The sequence below is a fragment of the Amblyomma mixtum genome, chromosome 2 (assembly GCF_055824585.1).
Source record: "Amblyomma mixtum isolate Tamu chromosome 2, ASM5582458v1, whole genome shotgun sequence".
Lineage (NCBI taxonomy): Eukaryota > Metazoa > Arthropoda > Arachnida > Ixodida > Ixodidae > Amblyomma > Amblyomma mixtum.
The window spans coordinates 42,568,562-42,589,493 of NC_143013.1; the positions used below are offsets into that span (position 1 = coordinate 42,568,562).

Below are 20,932 nucleotides of genomic sequence, written 5' to 3' on the forward strand. Positions count from 1 at the left end.
ATCAGAAAGAGGAGCGTGGAATGAAGCTCGCGTGACTTCGGAGACGATATTTCTTCCCGCTTAGCAGGAAAGCTGTTCGCGATACGCCGGATGAAGTACGTTGGCAGCAAGCGCAGAAACCACGTCTGGCTGTTGCCAAAAGATCTTCTAGAAAATATAACGTTAGTACGCTCGCGGATCGAATTCATTACATTGTTTTCCACTGAAGTGTACTATAGGTCATCAGAGGGCGTTGTCAGCCACTTTATAATTTTGTATGGGAGCCATGCACGACATGAGTAATCAAAACAAGCAATTAGAAGAAAGTATTATCGAAACCTTCACTGGAGTTTACGTTAGCTAAATTAGCTTCTTTATCTGACTCACGCCAACGTCGCACGGAGGCTGGAGAATGCGGAAAAAACAGAAGGAAAGGCATGCTCATCTCTCTTCGCATTTTCAGGTAAATAAAGGCACGCACATCGCATTTGTTTTTCTTCAGCTAATGCACTCCGTCGTCGACAACAATTGAAGTTTCGCGGTCCCATTAACGTCAGGAGAGGCGATAATCCGCAGCGGATACGCTAAAAAAAATAAACACGACGACATGAAAGACGGCCTACACTCTAACGGGCTGTTTTCACTACCCACACCCGAATGAAACGATGAGATGTGGCAATTTTCCAATGACCGAATGCATTCGCTTTGCATAATCTGATTGTGTGCATCTTGAGTCAAGGATGCGCCTCCTGTGGAGAGAGAGTCGTCATTCAGCGATGCCAAATGTCTCCGTGACCTTGATCATGAGGCCACACCCTAAGGCAAATGGCGACTCAAGTCCCCCCACAGACACTGCCCCAAACGCGTGCATAAGTCCCATTAGGGATTCGTGCTTCTCACGGCCATTCGTGGGAAATACCATTCCGCTCATGTTTTCACGCCGCAGTCGCTCATGTTTTCACGCCGCAGTCGCTCATCCCAGTTAGGCAGTGATCTCAGAGTGGGATATGCGATGTAAGCATCACGAGATCAAGCAAGACACTTTATGTCCGACAGGGTGAAGGAATTTTAGCGAATGTTGAACGTTGCCTGCTGGCTATTTTTGCTTCTTCTCTGAAAATGGCAATATTGAGGATAAACAAACAGAACCGCACTTCATCTTTTCATACATGGTCTGTTCTGAAAGTAGTAGGACTCATTTTTTTAAACAAAATGAGTTTTACAGTTTTCGTACGCCTTCAGGAACGCCTGGACCGGAATGCTGTTTAGCTCCCTCGTCACGGCCTGTTGAACCACCTCTACCGATCCGTGATGTTTCCCCTTGAGCGTCGATTTTAGAAGAAGAAGAAGAAATTTCTTTATTTTGCTTGAGCAAAAAAGGTGACGGAAGAAAAAGCTGCTTAGTTGCAGCTTGACAAAGCTCCCGCCACCCAGACAGCAAGCACTTGCACAGCACATAGTTTTACAAAATTGATAAAACAGTCCTCTGAAAAGAGCAGGGGAATTCTCGGGAATAGAAAAAAGTCTGGCGGGGCCAAGTCGAGACTATAGGGGGGCTGAGGCAGCGTTGCCGCCTTGTGCTGGTCAAAAAATCGGGGTCCTCATTCACATGATGAAGATCCTACCGCTTGGCCTTTTCCGCCTCTGCCAACACTCCCGGCACCAACTTCGCGCACGCTTTCCTCATGGATAAGTTTTATGTCACGATCTCAAAAACTTGGGTTTGAGGAATGCTAAAGTCATCAGCAATCATTCTGATACTCATTCTGCGATCATTGCTAGGTAAATGTTTCACTCGCTACACATTTTCGTTGGTCATGCTGGTCGAAGGGCGTCTGGAGCGGTCGTCTTCCTCCACTCTTTCCTTACCTTCTCGGAACAGCTTGTGCCACTCAAGAAACACCTGATCTACCCATGGAAGCGTCACCGTAGGCCTCCTTAATTATGTTGTGTCTCTCTTTGCCCGTTTTACCAAGATTTACTCAAAATTTGATCGCGTATCGCTGATCCAGTAAACGCTCGATGATTCTGCGTGACGAGACGTTTCGACAGGGGTTCAGAGTACAAGCCACCTCCTCTCTTCAACGGCCGAGAGCCGACTGCCGATTTTCCCCAGCATTCCCAATATCCCCCTTCAACGATCCCGCACGCGCAGGCCACCTCTCGTCCGCCCGTTCGCTCAGGAAAAAACCAGTCATACTACTTTCAGAACAGACCCTGTATGTTACATCATTACTCGCCGATGCACCTTAGCACGCATTTAATGTTCGCATTTTATCTTCTCCCCTTTTAATTACTTTTATTTTACCTTTTTTCCGCACTGTTCTCCTTCCGTCTTTATCTCCCAAGTTCCCTTCCCCACGCAGAGTACCATGCCAGCCATTTTTAAACGTTGGCCAAATTCTTTGTTTTCCATTACAAGGTTTCCTCTCTCTCTCGCTCAAAATCTTTGCACAAGTTTTCTCACCTCCGATTTGCATTTATCATACCGCACATCTGCGACATTCGTTCGGCTGAGCAACAAGAGCGAAAGCGGGCGAGGTCAAGCAGCCATGTTAACGTATCTCTAGCACCGCTCTAACCCCCTAGACAGTATGCCGGCACTGTTCTAGCCTGCCGATTAATTAGTTGCGCTACGGAGCTCGACGCAATGAGCGCAGTTTTAGTTGTGGGAGATCTACAACATGTTCGGGTAACGAAAGGAACTGCTGGGCTAGTTAGTACTTTTTCCTTACATTCACAAAGCGCGACAACGCGTACGGACAACAGTGCGACGCCACAAAGCGTTTTGTGGACAAGGGTGAGACGCCCCTTTACAGTGTTTTGTGGTGTCTTCCTGTTGTTCGTGTGCGTTGTCGCCCTGTGTGAATATCAGGGTAGTATACCTCAATTACAATGAATTCGACGGTGTACACGAAAGGGGACCAAATAATATTCCATTAAAGGCTGAAATGCCACAAGAGCAGCGGGAGTTCTTTCGAATGAGCTTTGACAAACTCTTAGTAAAGCGGCAGTTTCATGAAATCAACGTTATTATAAGGACGTCCTTTGCCTGATCATAATACTGATGCCTCAAATACGACTGTATGGGCGTTGTGGAGGACCCTATGAACATAGTTTACATAGCAAAATATTTTAAGCTGCCGGCACTCGAGCAGAGCTGATACGTCATTTTTCCCTTCGGGACATGCGTAATTATTATCACGTTGGTTTGTCAATGTCACTGCGTTCTTTCAACAAAAGTTACTTCAATGCCTGATTCTTGAACACTAAAGAATAAACTTAGGGGCGCTCGTTACGGCCCAAAAGCTGCGGGTGTCGGAAGGGTTAAACAAGATACTTATGGTGTGAAGCTAATGATGGCCTTGAACGTCATTAGGGCGAACAAGTACAGCAGACTCTGTGAAGTCGACCATCTTCTGAATTCTGAGAAGTACTAGTATTAATCACAAGGGTGCCTCGCCCTAGGAATTTTCCCGGGCATCTGTGTCGTCATTATCTTTACCTTGCTGCTAGGCCGAAATATAGTTACACACCTGGCTTGCGTGTACAGGCCAGGATGTCCTCAGCCACGTACCTCGTACGTAGCCGCATAGTTTCGTCGAAATTATGTTGATGAATTATGCGTACGGATAACAAGATAAGAAAATGGCTAATCATCGGTGTTGCCTTGGTAGCATGTGATAAATGTGCGTGCACCGCGCGCTAACACGTCATAGCGTCAGGAGGCTTAACCTTTCGCTGGTCGGGAATGGTTGCACCCGTCGAGAAAGAGGTACACAAAATAGTGGCAAAAAGAGGTGCTATGCTTGGTGTTATTTGACTGAGCATGCCGCTGCTCAGCCGTCAGAAACTATTGTACGCGTTAGTTAAGCCCCTTGATGTGCTCATTATTGTGCCTAAGTTACCCATCCCACCTTTTCTCTCTGTTGCTGTGAGTGCGCACGGAATGATATAACAGCTTATATAAAAGGCTAAGAACTAGCAGAACAAGAAAGAAGGAAGGAAACAAAGGGAGAAAGAAAGTAGGAAAGAAAGAAAGGAAACAAGAAAAGCAAGAAAGCAAAACAGAAAGAAGGAATGAGACAGAGAGAGGAAAAGAGAGAGAGAGAAAGACAGAGAAGTAGAAGAAAAGATAGAAACAGAGAAGGAAAGAAAGGAAGAAGGAAGGAAGGCAAGAAAAAGAGAGAAGGAAGAAAAGACAGAAAGAGAGGGATAGAAAGTTTGAAGTTTGAAGTTTATTTTACCACAAAGCAAAAAATTGATACATGAGATGTGGTAGGGAAGGTGGGAAAAAAGCTACACATTAGTAGCTTGACTAGCCTCACCTCCCAATAACTGACACAGCACAGATTCACGCAACAAATATCACGACTACGAAGTTAGTTTGTAAACAATAGAGATCAAATTCAAACAACTCTATTATATAAGGAATTGGAATGAACAGTGAAGTATTAGCAAGCATTATACAAAAAGTGAATACAAGTCAAGTTTAGAAAGTGCGCGCAATTTCTCTGTTGTGAGGTGGTATTTATTTAAAATCTTTGGAATGCTAGACTGAACCATCTGAAATCCATAATTCGTGCGAGATCTTGGAACATGCCACAGTTCTGTGTGCCTCATTAAGCGTAAAGATGTATTTCTTTTCAAATTTCCCAATGTTGTGAGAGTATGTGTGCCTTTACGTATTTCAGATTTAAGTGTTGACAGTAGCTTAAAGTCATACAGGTTTTGTAATTTCACGATTTTGAGTTTAGTGAATAATGGAGATGTGTGGGCATCATAAGGCTACTTTGAAATCACTCGTATAGCTTTTTTTTGAACTATTATTAGGTTATACATTGCCTTCATGGTGCCGTTTCCCCAGACTAAATGGCAGTAGCGCAAATGTGATTCGAACAAGGCTACATAAATTAGACGGTTTTGTTGGATTGAGAGAAAAAACATACACTTCCTTAGCATACCTAAAGCCTTCGAGAGTTTAGTGCGCAGGTAGTCGGTGTGATGGTCCCAAAGCATAAATTCATTAGATATTACTCCCAAGGATTTAGCATCGGGAGAGATTTCAATAACAGAGTCATTTAACTTTAGCATCTCATAAAAGGTTCGTGGGACAGATTTTGGACGGAATAAGACAGCTTTTGTTTTAGAAGAATTTATTAGTAATGAATTCCCGAGAGACCATGCACTAAGTTTACTCGGAATAAGATTTCCACGCTTTATTAGGTCATTAGCATCTGTTCTTGTTAAAAAGATACTTGTGTCATCTGCATACGTAATATAATTAGCGGAGTTTTCAATGTTTACGAGATCGTTTATGTATATAATGAACAAAAGCGGCCCCAGGATACTGCCTTGGGGAACGCCACATTTAATATCGCGGGCAGTTGATAATTCTCGGTCAACGCAAACGGATTGATACCTTCCTGATAAATAGCTCCTTAACAAATCAGCTGTTATACCTCGAATTCCATAACAAAACAGCTTTTCTAACATAGTAGTGTGATTTATTCGGTCGAAGGCTTTCGAGAAATCGATAAAAATACCTAGTGTTAGCAGTTTATTCTCAATGTTGCGAAGTATTAATTCCTTTTGGTGTAACAAAGCTACCTCCGTTGATAAACCTGGTCTGAAACCATACTGAGCTGAAGTAATAAGGGAATGCCTATCGAGGAAAGTGAGGAGCCTAGAGTGAATAATTTTTTCTAACGGTTTCGAAAACAAGGGCAAAATAGATATAGGCCTATAGTTACCTAAATTATTTTTGTCACCGCTTTTGAACAAGACTATTACTTTTGCTATTTTCATTTTCTGAGGAAATATTCCGGTACTTAAAAATATGCGTTATGCATGGAGTTATAATGTCTAGCACGAAAATGGCTGGTTGCAGCTTAATGCCATCAATATCTTCACATTTGGTTTTCCTAAGTGCAATAAATGCATTAAAGACCTCGTTGGTGTCTGTCGGAGTTAAAAATAATGATGATTGAGAAGGAGTATAACAGGATTATGGGAACTCTGAGGAAGAGATGTGAAATATTCGTTGAAAACATTTGCTAACTTTTCTCCCTTTAGTTTTGTGTTATTTATAGTTAACTCTTTCAAATGAGAAGTCTGGTTACGAGAAAAGATAACCGAAGAAAGCTGCTGCCATGATGTTTAGTGTCCTTGATACCATCAAACATGTTAGACAAGTAGTTGCTTTTTGCATTCCGAAGTTTTTTGTTTAGTTGATTTCTGTATTTTTTAAATGCCTGTAATGTATTAACATTGCGGTTTTTCAGAAATCGTTGTACAGTTTATTCTTTTCATTTATCATTTTCAACAAGTGCGGCGTCATCCACGGTTTACGTGCTCGTCTCGGTTTTACAACCTTCTTGTATGGAAAATTCTTTTTGTACAGGGTGCTAAATACACCTAAAAGGTATTAAATGCTGTTTCCGCGGAAGAAGATGAGAATACGTTGTCCCAATTTGTTTGGCTAACTTCGTGCCTAAACCGACCCAATGTGACTGTGTTTATGTCCTGAACAAAAGTTGATTGTATCGATTTACAACCAAGTCCTTTTTGCTTCTCTGCAATTAGATAAATTGGCAAATGGTCACTGATAGATACTTCAATTGTACCTGCACGCACACTTTCTTGTGGCATACTTGTTAGAAAAACATCACTAAGTGTAGCAGTGTTCGAAGTTACGCGCGTAGGAACAGTGAGCACATTTGTTATGAGATATGAATCAGGAAGCGTGGACAGTTCGATTTGACTGGAAGTTTTCTGCAGCATAACAATATTTATGTCACCGCCAAGCACTAATGTATAGGTATGGGTTAAGACAAATGAAAAAAGTTCATCTAACAGCAGTAAAAACCTTTCAACACAACCATCAGGGGGTCTGTAAAGGACAACAAGAATAAAGCTCCCTGACTTCACACAAACCATTTCCGAATCAGGCTCGGAATGAGAAAATTCTTCAATGTATTCGTAACTTATCCCTTCTTTCAAATATAAGCAAACACCACCACCTCTTTTTGTTTTCCTGTTTAAAAAAATATTGCTATATCCCTCGAGATGAAACACGTCCTCGTCGTTTGCAAACCATGTCTCTGTCAACATGATGGCTGTGAATGCACTAGTCACGTTTTCTAAGAAATTAAGGAAGGAATAGAGAGAGAGACAAAGCAAGAGAGAAAGGGAGACAAAGAAAGAAAGAAAGAAAGAAAGAAAGAAAGAAAGAAAGAAAGAAAGAAAGAAAGAAGGAAAGAAAGAAAGAAAGAAAGAAAGAAAGTAAGAAAGAAAGAAAGAAAGAAAGAAAGAAAGAAAGAAAGAAAGAAAGAAAGAAAGAAAGAAAGAAAGAAAGAAAGAAAGATGTCCAATCACGTGGAGCCATTTTCCTTGTGAGGCCGGAGCACCAAACGCCGATCGCGGAAGTCGCTTCCGATCAGAAATTACGGCGCATCTGATAAAGTTGACCGCGTTTCGCGCACTCGCCTGAGACACGAGACAAAAAACCTGACAAGAACCGTCGTAATGTTTTTCCAAACGTGCCGAACTGCGCGAACAAAGAGAGAAAGGTTTCGGGATGAAAACGACGGGCCGCATAACACGCGTGACTTTGGAAATTGTTATCAGCATTCTGTCGGAGACGTCCCAGGAACGACCCGTCCACGTCGAGTTGGTGGCTCTGACGATGCGTCGAAGCTGAGTTCGCGTGCAGCTTGGCGGCTGCGGGCGAAAGCAACGCGGCTGCCAGTGCGTCTGACCCCGCCCTTGCGAAACCATAATGCGTCCTGTTGCTGCCCTGACTCGGAGAAATTACGGGGCTTTCTCGGCGCGAACAACGTCGGAGACAAAGGAAAAGAAAAAAAAAACAAGAAAACGCGTAAGCCAGCTAGCTTTTACATTCCTGGGTGTAATTTTCGAACACAAACTTGCGTAAGAGCAGCCTGGTCACCTTTTGTGCTGGTGTATTTTGCTGGAAGAAGCAGAAAAGGTGGAAAAACTCATCGCCATCGTGACTCCCATAGTGATCTCGAAGCTAGCACAATGGGAAAGGTCGGAGACCCTGCTCTGCTGACCAGATTGTAAGAAAGGAGAAAAGAATATATGGCAGGCCGGTATAGTAGTGTCGCGACCAACAGATATGCCAGCGTTATGCAAAGCACGAACTAATGTGAGGAGAAAGCTAGCGTTCCGGAGCACTGCACGCACACAGTGCTTTGCTGTCAAAACAGCCCCGTGCGATCTCTGTGGCGAGATAGCGAGCGGCACTAAACTCGGTGCAGACAGGCAACCCTGTTACTAGGGGGTCCCTGTACCAGAGAAACGCAAGTATTCGTTGCTGCACCAGCGACGATGGTGTGGCGCCGAGCGGGCATTGCGTCATCAACTCTTTTTCCTTTCTTCGCTATTTCTTGCCGGTAAATTGAGGTACATTAAGTTAACTAGACATCGTGCTGCAGATGACGTAGAATAGTACGTTACAACGGGCATATATTTATATGAGCGCAAAGTAATAAGCAACAACATTTTAAGCTTCTCGGTTTTTCTGTTCTGAGTTATAGGGCAAGGAAATGGCGCCTTCCGAGGCGCATCGGGGGAGGACGAAAAGTCTGGAAGTATACATACTGTATTTCGGCGTTGTGAAAACATGAACATTAACAAGAAGAAATAAAGAAAACACATTTTAATGTCAAGAACAAAGCCACCTCATGGTCATGAGTCGCCAAGGAAAAGGTTCAATATATACACAGTACTTTTACTTAAAGATAAATAAATAATAAAATACCGAAGTGAAAACGAGCACTTGGCTAGCAATGTCGCCATCAATGTGATCAAGCGCCTTTCCTCGGATTCCTTAGACAGCTACAAACAGCCCAGAAGGCCGAAAGGCTCACAGTGTCTGAGAAGGAACGCCATCGTAGAAGGATATGGTGTAGACCTCCCCAGTTGATGTACACGCTTGAGTGAGTGTGCGAGGCAAAGCCGCACAAAGGCGCCCGTTGACCGAGACAAGGCAAAACCCGTGCCGGAAGCGGCCCTCGCTCTGTGCGAGCATACCAGTAAAACTTCGCAGCGCCGTCAAGAAGTCGACGGCCGCGTGCTTGCCTGAATCCCGCAGGCCTTGGATGTGGTGAAGCGACTCGCATATTGTCTATGCCACCATCCGCTCCCTTGACACGGCTGCATAAGCCATGAGAAAGCTTGCGGCGCTTACAGCGTGGGAGCCGAGAACGGCAGCCAGCGTTTCTTGGTCAAGACCACGGAGCGAAGATGAGTCAGAGTAGGTAAAGACATAGTAAACAATGACCAGGTTCCCTAAATAGTTTTGGCCCGTTCAAAAATGAAAACAAAGAACTTAAGCCTCTCATTTCAGCTGCCTTCAAGGTAGCGTCGATCATTGGACTATTAGCATAAGATTTATGTTATGAAGGTTTAAAATGTAAGCTACAAATAGCAGTCAATGCAAGCCATTCTCGCAAATGAAAGGCAGAGAACGGAAGGAACGAAGGAAGGAAGGTCAGTAGTTACCAAACGGTAAAATGTGCTCGAGCACCCATTTGGCACATCCCATAAGCGTCAAATGAGTTTCTGATGCGTGCGAAGAAAGCAAATAGGGATTGAGTAATGTTCTAACGCCCAAATTACCTGGACAGCATTCAGAAGTACGTCCGGTTAAACGGACGTTCATTCACTTTATATTGCATTAGTAAAGAAGACGTGTTGATCAAATCGCAATACAGTGAATTTTGGCAGTTAGTTTTACGGCAGTCACGCCAAATCAGCTTTCAGAAGGCAAAATCAAGACTCTCATGACAGCTCCCAGTGGCTTGTCTCTTCAACCACCATCCACACGTTCATGAAATTGATCATGTCAATTGCAGGCAATTGCGCAGTCGAAGATATATGGTAACGCTTTTTTTGTGCTAGTTCACGGAAGGTGTAAGCACAATGAGAACAGAGCGGAACAAACGACCGCCTCGTCCACTGTCTGCAGTAAATATATACACAGGAAAGCGCTTGCTTTCCGCTCCCCTATACCACGTGTACGCCGGCACGCAGTCTTGGATACCAGCTCGACGACATCGTAAACGTACACCGTAAAGTTCACAACGAGTGCTCGTAAGCCCGCCTTTGTGAATCGTCTCCGGCTAAATGAAACTGAAACAACGAAAGCATAAAAGCTAAAGGAAAGCGGTGAGGGAAAGGCGTAGAACTGGCGGCATTATTATCTTGAATCGTGAAGCTTAGTAAGGTGTATGTTAGGGCTAGTTGGTAATCCTGTGCTTCACGCAAAGCGCGCAGAAAACAAAAGAACGAGTGAAGAGACAAACGCTAGCTTGTGCGCCTTTTCCACTTCTGCCTTTATTTAACAATTCAGGCATCATTCCTCGGATGCCCAAGCGAACAAACTGTTTTTAGTTATTCAGCGCTGTCTGTCTTTCTTTTTGAACCGCAAATCCTGTTCAGTGTGGCAGCACGAATACAGTGCGTATGTGGTTTTTACACCCGCGTCTTTCTGCGTGTTTGCTCTTTCCGCTGGCTGTCAATCAACTGAAAACTTTCTCTCACAATACAAACCTCCTCCCGCAGCAGTAACAACGATGGGCGAGTTCGTCTGTTCTTTTTCGATAAATGCCGTCCCTGCCCAAGTCACGACAATCACCCTGGATCCTCAGCACTGCCCAAGGGCTCGGCCGCATTGCACGGCGCTTTCGCTTTCGAACGACGAAAGGGCACGCGAGGACGCTTTCAGGGCACCATCCAGCCTCGCAAGGGTGTATCCACCCAGGGGCGCGCCCGAACTTTCGCCGAACCTTCATCTTTCTCGCATAAAAAGACCCCGCCGGCGCTTCAGACCCATCCGTCCACAACAGTCCCTGCCTCGTGGGCTGACTCGTTGGCTGGCAGGGGTTCAGGTTCTGGCAGCGCCCCCAGCACTCGTTCCAAACGAGACGACGGGAGTGGCGGCTGCGCGATGCATACGGGACGAGCCGCCGAAAGAGCGCAGGTTCCCCGGCCGCGTCAGAGCACGGAAAAAGCGTGAGCTGGCACGTATGCACACGCACGGATTCCTGGAGCGCCGGTCGGTCGCTCGTTGCGAGCACGCCGACGCACCGGTTGCTGGAGACGTTCCCCCACCGTCCGGCGATTGACAGCGGCAGCAGCGGTGGCATGGCTCGCCGTCGCTTATCGGGCCATGACTGCACACGCGAGTTACGCAAACGGCAAGGCCGGCCACTCGGCGTGTAACTGTAACGAGACGCGCGTGCGAACCGCGCTGCTGTCCGGTAGCAGCCGCCCTCTGCACTCGTTGCGTTCTTCTTCACGTTTGTTGCTTCCTGGAGCTTACTTGTCAGCCCGGAACGCAGGACGTCGGACGGGCGGCTAAAAATGCCTCGGACAAGACACAAGCCTGGCGCGGACGAAAGCGGGTGACCTCTTGCGGCTCGCGGAGGCCGCATTCCTGCTGCAACGATTGCGTCGGATGCGTTCCGATGACGTGACACAAACGGACGGCCGTTCAGACGCGGACAATGGCAGCGAGCAATTATTTGAGGAGGGCATGCAACGCGAAGATTCCGAGTTCTTTGTTCTCATCGCCTTCGTTCTTTGTGTCTTGTTGGTGTGCGAGATTATGTGCGATGTTGAACAGGTCACGATGGAGTTTGCATTGCGAACCGCACTGCTTGTCAAGGAAACGCGGACTCGATCGAAGCTGCGATCTCAGCGGCTGTGATAGGTTTATTACCCGCATTGAGAAAGAGGAGGTGATTTATTTCGAGCGCAGTGCGAGGCGAGGGAAAAGTGGCAGAGCGCGTGCACACGTGAGCGGTCTGCCCGGAAGGCAACAGTAAGACAGCCGCCCCTCGTCGGGCTTTTGCCTGGCAGGGGATGTGGCAAGGACATTAGGAACCGGGCTCCAGCTGCAGTCCGTAAAAGAAACCGATAACTCTATTATTACGCGCCAGCTTGCGGTCATATTTGTGGAGGTGAAAGAAAAGAATTTTCACTTTCATCTCTACAAGTGTGGCTTCCAGCCGACGGCTAGTGACAGTTCAGTCGGCATCGTTTACCGAGCACGTGGTCCAGAGTCTTTTGTCCCCGACTGTACAGCTGTATCAAAAGATTACGGAACTCGATTCTGAGAAGGAAATTTAATTTCTTTGGATTCAAGGTATATTGCTTGTTATTTAATGGTGCACAGTGTAATCCGCTCATTCAGAATTCGGCTGCTTGAATCTATTCTAGAGAGCATGCAAAGACGCCCATAAAGTTTATCCATATACTTTTTACTGCAGGTGTACATGTAAAGACGCTTTTGAGTTTTTTATGCTCCTTTGCGCTCGTACGTTCGTTATTGTGTAATTCTTGTAAATTATCTCATCGCGCGAAAATATCAGGATGGTTTCGAGCGCCTGCATGCGAAGAAAAGAGTCTACTTAAAAATTGGTGCCACCCGATTGTTGAAAACAGTGTAGCGGATTGTTCGGCAAGTGAGCCAGAGTTCTTGAGGTTAACGGTCACTCGAGATTAATCATAGGTGTTTGCAAACAATTATGAGATACGCAGACAAGCTGCTGAATAGCAGAGAAGCTTATCTGCTCGCCCCAAGAACACCCGCATGAGTAAACCGTTCGCATGAAATTTCTTCTGTGATGCCAAACAAAAGGCCAACAGTTTCAGTTGGAATTCCTTGTATGGATGGATGGATGGATGATAATGGCTTTACCCTTTGTACCGGGCGGTAGCTTTCGCCACCTAGCCTATACTTCCCCCATTGTTAATTTAATTTTCTTTTCCCTTTCGCTCTTACAATATCTAATCTGTCTATCCTTTTACCCTCGAAATTCACGCCTCCCTTGATTTCCGCCACCAATCCTCCAACCTCCCCTTCGTCAATGTCACGCTTTTCCCATCCACTCGCCCGTCCTCCCCAGTAAATCCCAGCGCTATCTCTATGGTCGTTGCTGTCCCCTCTGGGAGGGCTGGGCGGAGTTCTGCGCACCTCAGAACCAAGTGTTCTATGGTCTCCGTTTCCGTTTTACATGCAGAGCACAAAATATCCACTTCTTCAAATTTGGACCTATACGTTTTTGTTCTCAGAGTCCCTGTCCTAGCCTCAAAAAGCAGTGAAATGCCCCGCGAATTATCGAATAATCGCTCTTTTTTGATGTCCTGTTTTCGTGTCCTATATATGCCTAGCGCCGATTTTTCCTGCATTCTTTCTTTCCACATCTTTCTTTCCGACTCCTTTACCTCCACTTTCACGTTAGTCTTTTGTTGCGTCCCATCCCTCACCCGTAAATACTTCGTTCTTAGCTTTCGGGTTCTATTAGTCCATTTTGTGTTAATACTTTTCATGAACAGATACTTGTACACCTTTTTTGCCCACCTTGTTTCCTCCATTTGAGTTAGTCTCTGATCATATTTCAGTTTGCTGATGGCCTCCCGAACCTCGAACGACGACGTAGTCTACGTAAAAACTGAAGAGAACTTTAATGGGTTAATACCCATATATGCGGAATTGGTTGGTCATTTTCAGCTTCACATTCATAGATATCTGGAAGCCCTCATGCCACTCCCGATGCAATGGTGCAGCGATTAAGCGATGCGTCACTGCCCTGCGATGGCAGGTGCTGCCCCTGGTGGGGTTTGTGTGATTCAGGTTGCTTTTCCCGAGCAACCTCTCACTTCCAATCATTAGTTTAACTGCCACCTGCCAGCGTGGTCAGTTTGCTCGCAATCCGGTGGCCAGGTTGTGATGCCCCACAACGTCACGTGACGTAGGTGGCTCTCCTAGATTGCTTCTCCTGGAATTTTTTCGCCGACGATGCCGATGACGACGCCAACACCGGATTTTCTGCAGAACGAGAGCCCTAACGCTATCGCGTTAAAGGGGAAAGAGAAAAGTGCAGTCAGGTGCAAGCTCACCAGGCAAAGATACATCGCTTAAAGTCACAGGCCTGCCGAGCGCTGACGCCCCCGTCTTTCATCACAACACTCAGCGCACTCCCACGGCGCAGACGTTCCACCGCGAAGCATGGCGGCTTCCCGTCACGGCTGATAATGGAGATCGACATGTCTCAATGGATGAACCATTCTGCCCGCTACTGAAGAGCAGAGAGGACCAAATTCAACACATCTTGAACCTGCAGTGCATTTCGTGTATGATTTCATGCAGCTGGCATGTGCAAGAGCTCCAGGTTGCTCGGCAAGAGCCACCTGGGTCGCACAAACCCCATCCGTGGCAGCACCTGCCATCGCAGTGCAGTGGAGCATCGCAGTGGTATGAGGGCGCCCAGGGTTCTATGAATATTAAGTAGAGAATGACTCAATTCTGCATATGTGGGCATTAACCCCTCAAAGCTATCACGTCATGCCCTTGCGGTTGAAGTAAGACTTTCTGACGGGCTAGCTGGTACGTGATCTTTTTTGAAAGGCTGTGCGTTAAATAGACGTTCACAGGAAAAAAAGTAGCGACGACAGGACCCTTAAGGCGAACCTCAAGCGCCCCTCCAATTTTTTTGATGCTGCTCAAACTTCTAAGCGTGTTGCGGCACTTGGCATCAACGGCGACGACATTCCTAAGCGATTCACCCTCATTCACCCTCTTGCCTTACTCCCAGTGCGGGGTAGCCAACCGGAACGACTTTCTGGTTAACCTCTCTGGCTTTCCCCTACCCCTCTCTCGATCGTTTGAAGAAGAATGGTGTGCACGTGCTGGTGAGATCGCCATTTTGTGGCTTTTTCTGCACGGAAACTGACCGATTTGAAACTAACTGACTGTCCAAAAAAGAAATTCCCAAGGACACCTAATTCCATTTTGTGTTGGCAACGCGATGGAAATGAAAATGACGTCATTGGCCTTAAAGGTGCACTCAAGAGGAATCTGAACTCGTCTTTTTGCCGCGGTAACTCGACGAACACGTTCCCAGCATTCTTAGGAGCTTTCGATTTATTGCTCTGTGCGGCCGATTTCCCTAATTAAATCAGATTAACGTCCGTCTCCCGCCTTTTTTTTTTTTTAATTCCCCGCATACGGTGGGAGGAGTCGGCCAACGCATGGAATGCATGCCTCTCAGGTAGTCGCGTGGCGACTTTGCTTTCACTTTTATTTTTTTAGGTTTCTGTGAATAAATAAGTATAGTCAGAGACTACATACCTGCAAATTATAAGCCCACGGAAATAAAAATACGCGTGGACTCTTTGCTTTCGCCGATCACTACATATCACTTCGCCGATGGCAGAGCGGCAGCCTCCACGGGACTGGGTGAAAGGTTGGTCGACTCCTCCCACCGTTTGGGGGGAATTTAAAAAAATAAGGCGGGAGCCCGACGTTAATCCGATTTAAATGAGGTAAATCGGCCGCACAGGGCAATAATTCGAAGTTTCCAAGAACGCTGGGAGCGTGTAGATCGCGTTCCAGCGCTAAAGATACCAGTTCAAATTACTCTTCAGTGCACCTTTAAGCTAATGCAATTCTCCGGTCTGGGGACGTCGCTTCCCTCTAGCCAACGGGCGAATTTTATGATCGACGACGCAACTTGGCGCCATGGTGCCAAAACACACTGGTTTCCTCTACTCAGAATGAGTTCCGTGAGCTTTCCTATTTTGCTACAATCTCAAAGCACGTTCGAAATGGCCCCATTTCAAGCAGTAGCTCACGCCCAGCCAAGAGCCATGACCGAGGTACTGAACTCGCTTACTGTTAAAGGTGTCTTCTAAGGATACCAGGAATAGCGGAAGCACTCGAAAGGTTTGATGTATTCTCAAGCGTCACGCTCAGACGGACATAACATCAGGTTGCAAATTCTTTCAAAACAACAGTTTTTAACAGCAATTCTCTGTACATTCCAGATGCACCTCGTATACTGGCGAAATGTTCGGCACAAATACCTGTGGTTAACGACGTCATTAACAACCGACTGCAAGGAAACACGTTCTCGGCTACGCTTGTTACGGGCTCTGCGCGACGAAAAGCACGTTTTCCGGACGCTCTGCGTCGTTAGCAAACACGGCCCCATTTGTTATAGCCGCGTTCATGACTATTTCATTAGCGCTTTTATGTGTGTTCTGTTGCCTCCATACCATTAGCATCACTTCCCTTTTTTCTCGTTCATGTAGTTCCGAACTTTCTTCGATCCCACGGCTGTATATACCTGATGCCCACATTCCAAGCTCATTAGTTTAGTGTGCATGACCTCTAGTTGAACACGTCGTGCTTGTCAAAAGAGGGACGGAGGCAGGGGTGAAAATGCTTTTTCCTGCGGCCAGAGCCGTTACTGGGACCCCACCCCGAGTGGTTGCGAAACTGTAGCCCACTGTAGGAGTTCTTGTCGTAGTAAGCCGCAAGTCAAGGCAAACCAAACCAACACAAAAAAAGAGACGAAAGGATAATACAGAAGCAAAATCGAGATAGAAAAGAAGACAAAGAAATGAAGAAGAGATGGAAGAAAGGAAAGAATATAAAAAAGAGAATAAGGGAGAGGAAATAAAGGGACATCACGGCTCTCGCCAAATGTTTTAATTATGCCGTAGCCTAGTTTATTCGCTACTTTTGAGTCGCGAATGTTGCGCTGCTCCCTATTGAGGGGTCCAGCTATTGCGCATGACGTCTTGAGACCAGAGGCAGAATGCATTTTTCTGGCGCAAGGGCAGGTCCTGCCAAAGACACCAAAAGCAAGACCTAAGCACGAGAAACGAGTGCCAGTTCAACAACTACTAATCTGAAACAGTTCGCAAGAGTTGGTAACACGAATGGGCAGCATTACGAACCTTTTATACACTTCGACACCAAACATCAAATCAGCGTGAACGGCACTGCATAAACAAGACGGGAGGCACCCGGTAAGCTGACACCTAAATGTGCGGCATATGTAACGCACACCTCGAAGGCTGTCTTCCTTACAAACACAGCCGAGAGCAGACTGAAAGGACTCTCAGCATCCCGCTCGTTGCAAGATTCAGCTAGAAGAACACACACAAACCTACGGCGGAAAGAAATGCGACGCGGATGAGGTGCTTTGCACGCACGATACTGAGACTCCGTCTTCGCGCGAATGCGGAGAAATTCTTGCGTAACGCCCTCAGCGGGGACAGCCACGGCGGCGAGTCCGCCTTAAATTGCAAATAATGGCCGACAGACGCAGACTCCCGGATGAAGAGAAGAAAATGTTGCGAAACCCACACTTTCGATAAGCGCTGTGCGCACGACGTGACGAGGTCGAACCTCAACTCTACCTAGCGCCTGCGCGATTGGGCATAGGCGGCTTCGGGTCAACGGTCATCTTGCCGCGAAGAAAAGACGAGGCGGCAACGAAGGCGCAGCCAAGCACGCCCCGGGCACCACCGCTTCTCTCAACGTGCAGACGGTTATCCAACGAACGTGAATACGACCACGTCGTTGTCTATGCAAACCACGGCTACTTTGTTTTTTCCCGTTTTTTTTTTTTCTGAGTGAATTCTATGCTCCTGACTGCATTTACTACCCCGCAGCGCGGTATTGCAAAAGGCGACAACGAAAACCACAGGTGCGCAGTGTGGAGTCGGCATCAGCCTGCGAAACAAACAACGCTATTTCATCGAAGCGACATTGACCGAAAACGACGCGGAGCCTTGCTCACGTGACGAGCGAAACCTTCAAAAAATTTTTCAGTGGCACCGTCGCGGATCGCGCCACTCATGCCGTGACAACAACGGCACTCGGCGAAAGATGCGGAAAGCGTACAGGACGGCCGAAACCGGAATCGATGGAACGAAAAACCGACACCCAAGAAGTCACGGGCGCCACGTTCTATACGCCTGCCCATAGCGTGTCGTTCGTGTTTAACGCATGTATAATCGTGTACGCGTACTCTCGTGGCTTCGTCAGCCCCGCCTCCGCAGTCTAAAAATCTGCGCCCACGTCATAGCGGCGCGCCTAAGTAGAAAATATGCCTACTTTCCGGGCCAAGAGGGCAGAAGACGCGCCTCTGTTTGTTGTTTACTTTTCTACTTGCACGTTTGTATCTGTTGCGTTTGTTTTTTTCATCTTGCTTTTCGTAACAACGCGCCGCAGGAAGCGACCGCAGAAATCGGTCAGGCACGGTCGTCCCTCACTTTCGGAATCAGCTCCTCTGGTGCGCCGCGTCGTCTCTTCCCGGATGAGGAGGAGGAGGGGCGGAGTAAAGCGCGAAGTCGCGAAAGAGACGCAAGTGGCACAAACACGCGGTCGGCTTTGTCGAACGACTCCCACGGGAAACGACAAGTTCACGACCCCTCTCCGCCGCGCGGGCGAACCCGCCTTCACGCACTGCAAGCGAGAGGTACGCGCGGAGGGCATGGATGCCAGGAGAAGGGAGAAAATATAGATAAGCAGGGAAGGGGAGGGATTCCTGCTGGTACGACTTCGAACAACACGTAGTATTTACGGACGCGAACGATAGGCCCCAAAGCCAACACGAACATCAAACACTGTACGGCGTGCTATGGATCTCCTAGAGCCTGTTTAGGCGTAGTGTGGCCGCAGCTTCGAAGCGTCAAAGGCCACGCGGCCCATTCATCACAGCCAGGTCACCTGACCGACCGACTAGGTGCGCTGCACAAGGTGTCTTTGTCTGCGTGGCGTTACCGGAAGGTTCGTCTGGAGCAGGCCGTAGCGGGCGGCTATCAGGTCGAACGGCTTTTCATCGACAAGGCCTCAACAACCGTGCGCACACAGACACGCGTGGATACAAGGCGGCGGCGCGGCGATCGGGCTCAATCCTGCAAATGGGCCACGAATTGCCGGCTGCCTGTCTCTCCTGGCTTCGATAGGGCGACGCGCGTTTCCGGAATCAATCGCAGTGCGTCGCCCGCGCCGCCGGTCTCCTTACATTCTGCCGATGGTCGTGGCAGCGATGCTTCAGTTGCCAGTGGCACAGCCGCGTCTCCGACAAGAAGAAGCGTTGCCTGCTAAACAGAATACGCCCGGCCGGTGCCCGGGCCAGCCGCAAATAAGCGCGCGCTCCCGTAAGGGCAAGGCAACTATCTTCCCAGCTGGCAGAGCATCGTGACCTCTGGTGACCTCCTCTCGTCGTCGACGGCCTAGCGCGCGATCCGAAGGCGGAAGACTCGGCCGGGTTCTCTCTCTACATGCGTTGAATAAGGCGACCCGTACCACTTTAGCGGGTAGCTTCTTCTATCCAGAGGTTTCTGCCCGCCATCTTTCTTTTGGCGCGCCGCGGGAATTCATCAGCGGCGCGGGCCTCCCTTCACCGCCGCCTTCTCTGGTGCAGGCGCCACAAGGGTGCTTGGAATGGGGTGAAACCTTCAGCGAGAGTTGTGACGTCCTTGGCCGATTTCCGCGTTTTAGGCTCTCCTCCTGAGCGCATTTCTCTGTCTATATGGGAGCCGTGTGTCAGTGGGGAGGATCGTTGAGCGTAAATAACGGAGCCAGCCGCCGGCTATGGCTCGTAACCGGAAGCTACTGCGACCGGGCGCAGTGACCACAAGCGGTGCCGACTGCCTCTTCCATCATTTTCAAGGCTGGGATCATCGCGATGCCCTTTATAATTCCGCTCGGGCACCCGGCACGGGAGATCGTGACGTGCCAGATTTTTGTCGGTGATCTTTATTTCTTTCTCTCCTCTCACGAGTCCGCTTTCTCTACTGACCGTGCGAACTCCTGTCGGATACGGCAGGGGCACCTGCTGTGAATTCGTGACACTCGTGTTACTGTGGCTTAGCGAGAACACGAAGAGCGTTCAATTGAAAAAACAGAGGCGTTGTGAGGGACGCGAAGTACAGAGCCTCTGTTGACTGTGAAAGATTTTGATTAGAGCTCAAGGAAAGTTTTTGAAGTGGAGCGTAATCGATTACCATTGTCATAGTGGCGCTATTGGCAGCTCGCTCGCATTTAATAGGCACACGGAGCAATAAATGAACAGACCCCTGTTTACCCAGGGGCATTTAGGCGCTTATTTTTTCAAGCCTTGTTGGAATGGAGAAATTTAGCAAGTGTTTCATGCGTTTCTTTTCATGCAACAGAAAGAGCGGCGTCAGCTACAGTTTAGCCCCTCATAAAAAAATATGGCGGTCCAGTACGACCACTCTCTCAAATATCGTTCTTCATCTCACACTAAACCAGAAAGCAGAGCTCCGGCCGCTAGTCGCAACTGTCAGTATTAGAAGCAACGTCTATAGTCATCTACCGACGGAACTTCCAAAACATCAGCATCCAATCCTGTCGCTGCATAAATAAATGCGTGAGTTGGTTGAGTGGGCCACACCGAAGTACTAATCTACGTCAGGAGCGCATAGACCCGTCTTCTAATTTTCCTTCCCATCATCGCCAAAGAATACGACACCCAACAGTTTTAAGGCGGAAGCCTTTAATGCCTCATCGTTGTAAGCGGGGGCTGTCGACAGAAATGTCACGCTTTTCAATTGATCCAAACGGTCGTGACGTCACAGTGCGCGAATTTCAAACGGGGCCAATTGTACTTTGGCTTCTAACCATGCAACCAATTAAACGGATCGTATAGTGATGCTCCAAGTAAGTGGGACTGAGTTTAGTTAATTGCTTACTTAACCAAGTAGCCTAATTAACCTTTCTAGTCCAACCAGATAAATAAATAAAATCGAGTAGGAAATTGACCGAGCTCGGGAATCGAACCCCAGTCTCCGGAGTGCGAGACGAGTACGCTATCACTCCGCCACGCCAGCTCGATGGTTTGGAATGAACAAAGGCGCGTCTAGTGAATACGGTGTCTTCGTTCACTCCCATCTTCCTCCCTTCCCGTTACGGCGAGGTTTAGGTGTCCACCGAGATATGAGACACAGATACATTTCCTTTCCTCAAAAACTAATTTACCGAGGAGCAAGAGAACCGAACGGGCGATGGCGTTCTGTGGACTCCCTGGCAGCGTTGCAAGACGCTTTCCCCTCACCGCACTTTAGGTCAACAAAGTGCCCCCCTGAATTTTTCAGTCGT

The 20,932-nt window shown here is 47.6% G+C and overlaps 1 protein-coding gene across 1 annotated transcript in view; it reads left to right on the forward strand.

Moving 5' to 3' along the window:
- The window catches only part of LOC149359136 (uncharacterized), a 114,469-nt gene that overhangs the window by 20,159 nt on the left and 73,378 nt on the right, over positions 1-20,932 (forward strand). The window lies entirely within an intron of this gene.